The 8,889-nt window shown below is 39.2% G+C and overlaps 1 protein-coding gene across 1 annotated transcript in view; it reads right to left on the bottom strand.

The window, feature by feature from the left end:
• The window catches only part of LOC135217916 (uncharacterized), a gene marked incomplete in the record, with an annotated part of 536,838 nt that overhangs the window by 235,735 nt on the left and 292,214 nt on the right, over positions 1-8,889 (bottom strand).

Genomic DNA, 8,889 nt, shown 5'->3' with positions numbered 1-8,889 from the left:
AGAGAGAGAGAGAGAGAGAGAGAGGAGAGAGAGAGGCAACATCTGCTGCTGTGGCTAATTGTCAAGAATTTGCGCAGCAAAACTTGAAGAAACAAGGTCAATAGGATGGTTAAGGAAAAAGCGCTTCTCCTCAACCGCCGCACGAGATTCAGAACAATTTAGTCACCGCCAAACAAATGACAAATTCCCACTAAAATTCCGCCGTAACTCATGAGCCGCCCAACACAACCGCCCGCGCCCTTCGGGGTGATATTAATACACACATCTGTCATTAGCAACACTTAGGCGGCGTCTTCAATGCTCGGGGTCGTGCGGCCGGGTAAATGGATCTCACCTGTGGTTTTCGCTCTCTTTTAAAAAAAATTTCATTTTAGAGAGAGAGAGAGAGAGAGAGAGAGAGAGAGAGAGAGAGAGAGAGAGAGAGAGAGAGAGAGAGAGTTTCAAAGGATGCCCGCAATCCAATCTCCGTCACAGTGATTATATAAAAAAAATATTTGGAAAGTTGATACAATCTCTGTTGCAAAATTTGACGAGGTCTATAAACATACTTGCATAAAATGCGGTCGTTGCAGAATAATTATTTGCTATTTAACTAGAATTATTTACTATTTAACTAGAATAATTATTTACTATTTAACTACGTACGTTCAGAATTGTTAGCGGCTCTATTTACGTAAGTAAAGAATTAATACTAGATTCATAAAGAGCAAAATTAAGAACGATGACCTGCCTGCCACCATTTTCTTAGTCAAGCAGTATATAGTAGGTTTGCAAACATTTATTCTTTGGCCAAACTTGTGAAATACATGGGATTTTTTTCCATGAATGAGGTGGGATATTATTTCTATGAGTCAGTCATATAATTAAGGCCAATAATTAACTGCTCTTACACGTCATACTTTTAGAGAATAATAATGACCGATATCCTGTAAAGATGATCAACTACATAATTTTTCACAAATATCCTATGCTCGATTCTCATTTATTAAAAGGAAAAAAAAACTGGTTTGGTTATTTTCCCCCAAGAACGCAAAACTGAACAGTTTGTGAATGTATGAAACAAAACTAGAAAGAAAAATTGTTTACTAAGCAAATGAGTATCTATATTTGGTCGTATATCATCTCTCAGCTTCCCCCTAAATCCTTAGTTCAATGGCGCATAACTATGGCAATGTCAAAGGAAAATTAAACTACCGTATACTGTTCTAAATCTAAGATCGATTTATGGCTAACATACCACATGCAAACCAGTAAAACAGAAAGAGCCTCGTCGCAAATGCTCGGTAAACGATACGGATCCGCAACCAGCTTGTAGACCAAAAAATCTAATATTCTATGGCCTGTAAGCCAAACCTGACCAGCAGTTCTGTATAATATCGTCAGTAACTTCAGATGCCTTGCGGACATAAACCACAAAAGCAAACGAACGAAGACACGTTGAGTAAAATCGGAACTTCGACCCAGCTTTGGTTGACAGACGAAAAAATGGAGGTCTTGAAGCCTCCTAATCGTCATATCTGATGTCTTGAATTCTCCTCCTTCCTCTTCCAAAATCTGCCCTGATTTCATTATTTAATTCTAGCCAAACTCCTGGGCCTATTCTATCCAGCTCATGTACGCCACGTCGTCTACTGCGACACGCTAAGACAAGCTAAGCTTTAAAAACAACGTCATGTACCTTTTGTTATGAGTGATGAGTGTCTCAGTCCCCGAAGAAGCCCCAATACACAAAAAGGTGAAAATGACGCAACGTGAAACCTCACGTGGAGGAGCAATGTCAGACTGTTTCCAAACACTCTAATCAGTTCTATTCTGAGCGCGGATTAAAAGAAGATTACATTCTTCCCTTTCCAGGAACGCGATCATATCCGTCTACGTATATCTACATGGAGCATCCTTCTAGAAAAGTCTGAGTATAAGCGAAGAGAGAGTAAGATCGTAACATTTCGTACAAGAAAGAGAATTTATAAAGTATGTAGTAACAGAAAACAATCATGTCTATTAAAACAAAGCCACGCCCTAACATGAATAATAATAATAATAATAATAATAATAATAATAAATAATAATAATAATAATAATGGTGTAGTTTTCGGTAACAAAGCAGCCTAGAATATTATTTTCCAAGAAACGAATTACGTTTTATGTTTTGCTCGTATTACTAATGATAATAGTGAAGTTTTCGGTAACAAAGCAGCCAAGAATATTATCTTTCAAGAAACGAATAAGTGTTAATATTCTGCTTGTACTACAAGTTTCTACCCCATACCTGGGAATAACATGTGGAAGTGTACTCAGCACACAGTCTAATCAAAACATGAAATTGAGAAGCCATACTTAGAAGAGAGAGAGAGAGAGAGAGAGAGAGAGGGCGATGAGAGAGAGAGAGAGAGAGAGTACTTAGAGAGAGATGAGAGAACGAGTCGAGAGAGGAGGAGAGATGAGAGAGATTTTACTGTACATATCCTCAAGTACCCAATAATAACTGGTTATTGGTTGAAAACCATCCAAAATAAGAAGTTTGTATATAGCCGTTCTTTCAGACAATTTTAAATGCCGAAGGTCCTTGGATCATTTACTCCATCCAACTATCGGTACAGGATTAGAACAAATACCAATGAAAATGTATTCAATGATGTACTACACAAGAATGTAACTGACTTATTCTGAGACATTCCCCTTCAGAAGAACTGAAGTATTCTATAACAATACAACCAGCACACTGAAGGTATTGTTTCCAGCCCCTCTCACCTTTAAGAACACTGAATAACGGTGACCTATCTTCAATCACATTAATGCAGGACGGACAACCTTTGAACTTATTTCACTAATGACCCTTCACCCGCGTAGGAGGCATTGCAATGACGCAGCTACTATGAGATTCAGGGCCTCTGTAACACGGTTTTTTCGCAATAACTTTTTATCTATCATTTTCATCATAAATATAACGCTTATTCAGAATACATATTATATCAACACATAAATTTTGAGTGTATTCTGCACTACGTAGGTTGAATAAATTTGGTACTTATAATGTAAAAGTGACCTTTTTTGAAGACGGGCACTCTTACTCAGAGAAAAGGTTTCGAACGCACTCGTTACGTAACTTGTGACAGCATTTCTTCCCTCTTTCTCGATGGATGATTGGCTATACGTAACGAAGGCTAAACCTCTGGCAACAATGACATACAAATTTAAATACAAGCAAAGCAGTACACCTTTATGAACTCTGGAACCTCTCCACTGATAATTGTCATAATGAACAAACCAACAAAATATGTTAATAAATACAAAAACACTTCGATTATTAGTCTAACTCCCAAAATAAGTTTCCAAAGAAATTACAGTCTACTTTATAGGTCGCAATCAGATTGACAAGATGTAGGGAATAGTTGGTAATTGTCAAAAACATAGTAGACAAGTTAGATTTTTGATTTTTATAACTGCTATATCCCAATGTCAAGGCAATTTTTATTTATTGGCTATCTACCTATTTACTGAAAAAAAATAGCCGGTACCGTATATTGGCTTTAAACCTTCACCAATAATTATCGTCAGAATGGTGACTTCATGAGGCTCCACCCACTTTCGTCTCGTTATAATTCAGGAATAACACTGAAGGGCTACTCCATGGGCATTGTTGGATTAGAAAATTTGCAACTTCTGGCTATAAAAACTAATTTTCTCGAGTAGTTGTAAGAAGTGCTAAATGATCCTCACGGATCCCAGCAGTTGGCCTAAACGTTTAATTCATGTAATATTAACTGCTATTACTGTTGCCGCGGACACTTACTGCTACAGTTAGTAGTATTACTACGCTAGCACTGATACCCCACCCACACCTATGTATCGTTCCGCCATTCATAAAGTCTTTGGGTTTCAGAGCCGATGGAATTTCTGTCTGGTGGATGCGCGGGGCAACACCTTTAGTCAAAGGTGTTTGTTTACCTTGCTTACGTAATGAATGTGTTTTCGACTCTTGGCTCGTAATCATTGGCCATGGCGTCGGCTAGATCATTTTTACTCTATAAAAATTAAAACTATCAGGTTTAGGTTATTGATAATGCTGACACAATTTGTGTGTGGTTGTAAAAATATACATATGTCAACTTTCAGCTACATCCGATGCTTTGACAAGGAGCAAAGTCCGAAAAACCGTGTTACAGAGACCCTGAATCTCATAGTAGTGTCATGTGAGAAGGCTTCCAATGAGAAAATTATTATTATTATTATTATTATTATTATTATTATTATTATTATTATTATTCAGAAGATGCACCATATTCATAAGCAACAAACCCACCGAAATTAGACCTTTCAAAGAATATGATATTCATTTGACAGAGGTAACAGAAAGTAACATGAAATACAGTGAGAGATCAGTTATTAGAAAAGAACAAATAAATTTATAAATTAATTAATAAGTAAATAAAATGTAGGTAAATTATACAATAGAAAGAGAATTACTTTAGGCTGAGGCTAGTTTAGCACAAACAGCGAGAGAGAGAGAGTTAGAGGAGTTAGACTAGAATAGAACAGAATAAAGCATTTAGGCCCAAAGGCCAAGCGCTGGGATTTATAAGGTCATTCAGCGCTGAAACGGAGACAGTAAAAAGGCTTTGAAAGGTGCAACACAGGAGGAAAACCTCAAAGCAGTTGCACTATGAATCAGTTGTTAGGAGAGGGTGGAAAGTCAGGTGGAAGAGAGAGAACGTAATGCTCACAGTGCACCGCAAGAGGTGCAATGATGGCACTAACCCCCTAAAGGGAGTTGGCAGAAGTGAAGTGTGACAAGCAGACGAACACCCTCCACCCACATCCACGCATTGCATCCGCACCTGACTGACATCCCCTCAACCAAGTTCAATTGTGATGACAAAGTAGTTGTGAGAGAGAAAATGACGGACAAACAGTTTTGAACAAAATGGAATCAAACTTACAATTCCAGGCGCACGCCCTTGCTGAGGTTACTAGGCCATCGTATATATTCAAAATAATATCTAGGCCATCGATATATATTCAAAGTAATTCCTTCAGATGAATAAAAAGAATTACTGTATACACAAACAAGACATGATTTTAAAAAAGTATGACTTAAGAGGCTTTAGATAATCAAATTTCAGCTTCAAATTGTTTATATTGTGGAAGAAACCGACAGAAACAGCCAATCTGACACCAAAACATCTGGGAAGGCGTCAAAACGAAGCGGGGAAACCTTTCCAAGAGGGCGAAAAGGAAGACGTCCATATTTCATACGTATAATAATATCTAGCAAGTCACTTCATGCCAGTCACACGTCAGGTCTGTTCAGCGGTCTCAGGGGACGACGCTGTGTACGGCTGGAAGTACTTACGTACATACGTACGTGTGCGTCTTTGTGTACGTACACAGGAGGGAAGATAGGGGGGGTATGGGGTTGGAGCAGGCATGGTGTATCATGTGGTGTACCGCAAAAAGGCAACAGGATAGAGACATGAGCGGCGCTTCCCCCGTACAACAGCACATGGACTTAAAACCTCAAGCACCAGAAACCGACTAGCTACTACCAGGAAGGTGTAGAGGGGGAGGGGGGGTGGGGGCAGGTACTAAATAGCGTGTGGTCACAAGTACGCAATCACATGGATGGACACCAGCGTCTAGCGAGGATGATATGTACACCCTAACAAGACCTGCGTTTTTCTTTTCGAAGCTTCTTCATACCTGTGACTGGTACGGTCCTCAAGCGATTGAAATTCTTCCACGAAGGCTCACATATTTGTCACTGAAGAAGCCTAACTTCGTAACCGCAGCAATTGTCTATGCTTGGATGACTGCCGCGCAATATTAAATAGTGTCAGAATAGTAATATCACGTAAATTCAACATTTGTGGTGAGATGTGATCACTCAATGGCCATAATTGTGTAATTCCAGACGAATTCAACATCAAAAAGGCTAATCTGCATCCGCTGTCGGGTACGAGAACAGATAACAGTCACAGTAAGAGTTTCATTGTTAGCCATACAGTTTAACCTACCGCTGACGGATCACTCATTTTGAAGAGAACTTCTTGTTTTTTTATTTATTCTTAATATTTAATGATACTTCGGCTGGGTGAAAAGCAAAGACCACTGATTCTGATACAATATTGACATCCACTGCTGGAGAATGATCACAAGTCTCTGAGAAACTGCAACTCACATTTAATTACTCAATGGGTCGCTATAAACTTTTTCCAAAATCATTCATCTACCTGTAAAGAACAGAAGAATCAATCAGGGACAGTAAAAGCGAACGAAGATCCAAACGATACGCATGACCTCACGACCTGATCCGGGCAGTATGGCAATGGTCATGTGCAACCACTGGATGTGTGTGTGACCTGCTTCGTTGCTGATCAATGAAGAAGGGAGAATTGGTGCTTCCGCTAAAACATATCAAAAGAGATGGTAAATCAGACGAGAAAAATGAGCTGCCTTGCTTTTATATATATATATATATATATATATATATATATATATATATATATATATATATATATATATATATATATATATATGTGGCATTATGCCAAGCACTGGGGCAAGTAAGGCCATTCAGCGCTGAAACGGAAATTGACAGTAAAAGGTTTGAAAGGTGTTGCAGGAGGAAAACCTCAAAGCAGTTGCACTGTGAAACAATTGTTAGGAGAGGGTGGACAGTAAGATGGAAGTGAATATGAAAGGAGGTACAGTAAATGGAATGAAAGTAGTTGCAGCTAGGGGCCGAAGGAACGCTGCAAAGAACCTTAAGTAATGCCTACATTGCACCGAATGAGGTGCACCGACGGCGATACCCCCCTCTACGTGAGCCTTGCTTATATATAAATATATCACGATAATGTCGCTAGCAGTTTTTCACGTCTTGAAGGATATTCTCATAATACAAAAAACAGTAGTTCAAGTTACAATTTCCTTCGACATGAACTTTGTTAGCGCATAGTCTGAATGGGCACTAAAGACGGCTCCTCAAAGGTATTCACACAGCAACGCTAATTTGTATAAGTTAAGTCGGCAAAAACATTCCTAGTTGCCATGGACTACTACTACGGTATCATCGTTCGTGTATAGCGGTTTGCAATAATAGATGTCGTACAGTATAGAGGTCCATGTTTTTTATAGACCAAGGCGCTGTTGCATTCAATATGGTTCTTGAATGCAGCATAATTTTGACCTATTTCTATCCAAGTCCTCATGATGAGTGAAAAATACCACACAGTCATAACCATTATAAGGGCAGTGAGACTAAAAACCAGTTCACAGTTCGCAATTATAAATACGGTCAATATGACCTCTCAATATTCGTAATAAGAGGCCGTGAGAAGCAAAGCAGTTAGAAAGGCAAGAAGTTCTATACAGTTCGTAAAAATAAATAATAGAAGATTGTAGGGTCAGTATTGACCTAATACTTAAGTCAAATTTTTTCCTACATTATTGTTGTATGATTTACGAAAAAAATACCATATTACCATACTAACCATAAGAGGCCGTGAGATCAAAACTATTATAAGCAAAAACTAATACACAGTTCGCATAGTAAACACAGATGCTTGTGAGGGCATTAAGACGTAAATGTTTCGTCAAATTTCGTCCTATTTCTATTGAAGTCCTTATGATTTATGAAAAATACCATATAACCATAACAGTAATAAGAGGCCGTGAGAACAAAACTGTTATAAGCAAGACATAGCACACAGCTCTTAATAATAAAAAGCAGACGCTAGCTCGGTCCACGTGACATTTAATACTTCGTCATACTTCTTCCTACTTCTAATGAAGTCCTATGATTCATGAAAAATACCTATCACAAGAAGCCGTGAGAGCAAAACTGTTGACAGCGAGAACTAGAACACAGTGCTTTGGTTAAACATGAAGTGCGTCAACAGCAAGAGCAAAAAAGTTCTTTTTAAGCTCCCAAGGAGGAACAGAGCTGACCGCTGTCAATCTCCCCTCATCGTCCAGAAACCGCAGCTTCTAGGAAATCTGAACGGCGACCAACCATCGACTATTAAAAGCTGCCAAAGTGGAGAGGAAGAAAACAAGGGAAGCGGTGGCTACGGTAAACGGCGGGAGCTTTATATATACCTTGGGCGGGAGGAAGTCGGCGGCCAAGTTCAAACGCTCCTCTCGAGTTTCAAAACCAGTATTGCAGAAATAAGAACCCCGGAGCTGTCATTCCAAGTGGGGATTTCTTCCGGGTAAATCCCTTCCCGAGTAACTAAGTAAACAGTCCTTTACTTGAGAGTTGGAATGTAGTGACATGAGGGGACCATGGAAAAGAGAGGTTATCTTACTGAAGCTGATTTAGGACAGCAGAGGTGTTACAAATATTCTCTACTACTACTTACTAACGAGAATTGATACAACAGACAAAACAGGGCGTTATGCAGATCAAATGAAAAAGTAACGACAACAATAGTTTTCCTTTTTTTTTAAATGTGCAATTTAGGCTGAAGGCCAAGCGCTGGTTTGTTTGTTTGTTTGTTTGTATGGTATTTTTACGTTGCATGGAACCAGTGGTTATCCAGCAACAGGACCAACGGCTTTACGTGACTTCCGAACACGTCGAGAGAACTTCTGTCACCAGAAATACACATCTCTCACACCTCAATGGAATGCCCGAGAATCGAACTCGCGGCCACCGAGGTGGCAGGTCAAGACCATACTGATCACGCCACTGAGGCACTAAACCCAAGCGCTGGGACCTATGAGGTCACGCAGTGCTGAAATGGTAATGAGTAAAAGTTTTCAAAGGCGTAACGGAAGGGAAACCTCGCAACTGCACATTCAGACAATTGTTAGACGAGGTTAGAAAGTAAGACGGAAGAAAGAATAAGAATAGAGGTACAGTAAAAGGAATACAAGGGGTTGCAG

Source organism: Macrobrachium nipponense, chromosome 9 (genome assembly GCF_015104395.2).
Source record: "Macrobrachium nipponense isolate FS-2020 chromosome 9, ASM1510439v2, whole genome shotgun sequence".
Classification (NCBI taxonomy): domain Eukaryota; kingdom Metazoa; phylum Arthropoda; class Malacostraca; order Decapoda; family Palaemonidae; genus Macrobrachium; species Macrobrachium nipponense.
This window is presented reverse-complemented; position numbering and strand designations above follow the sequence as displayed.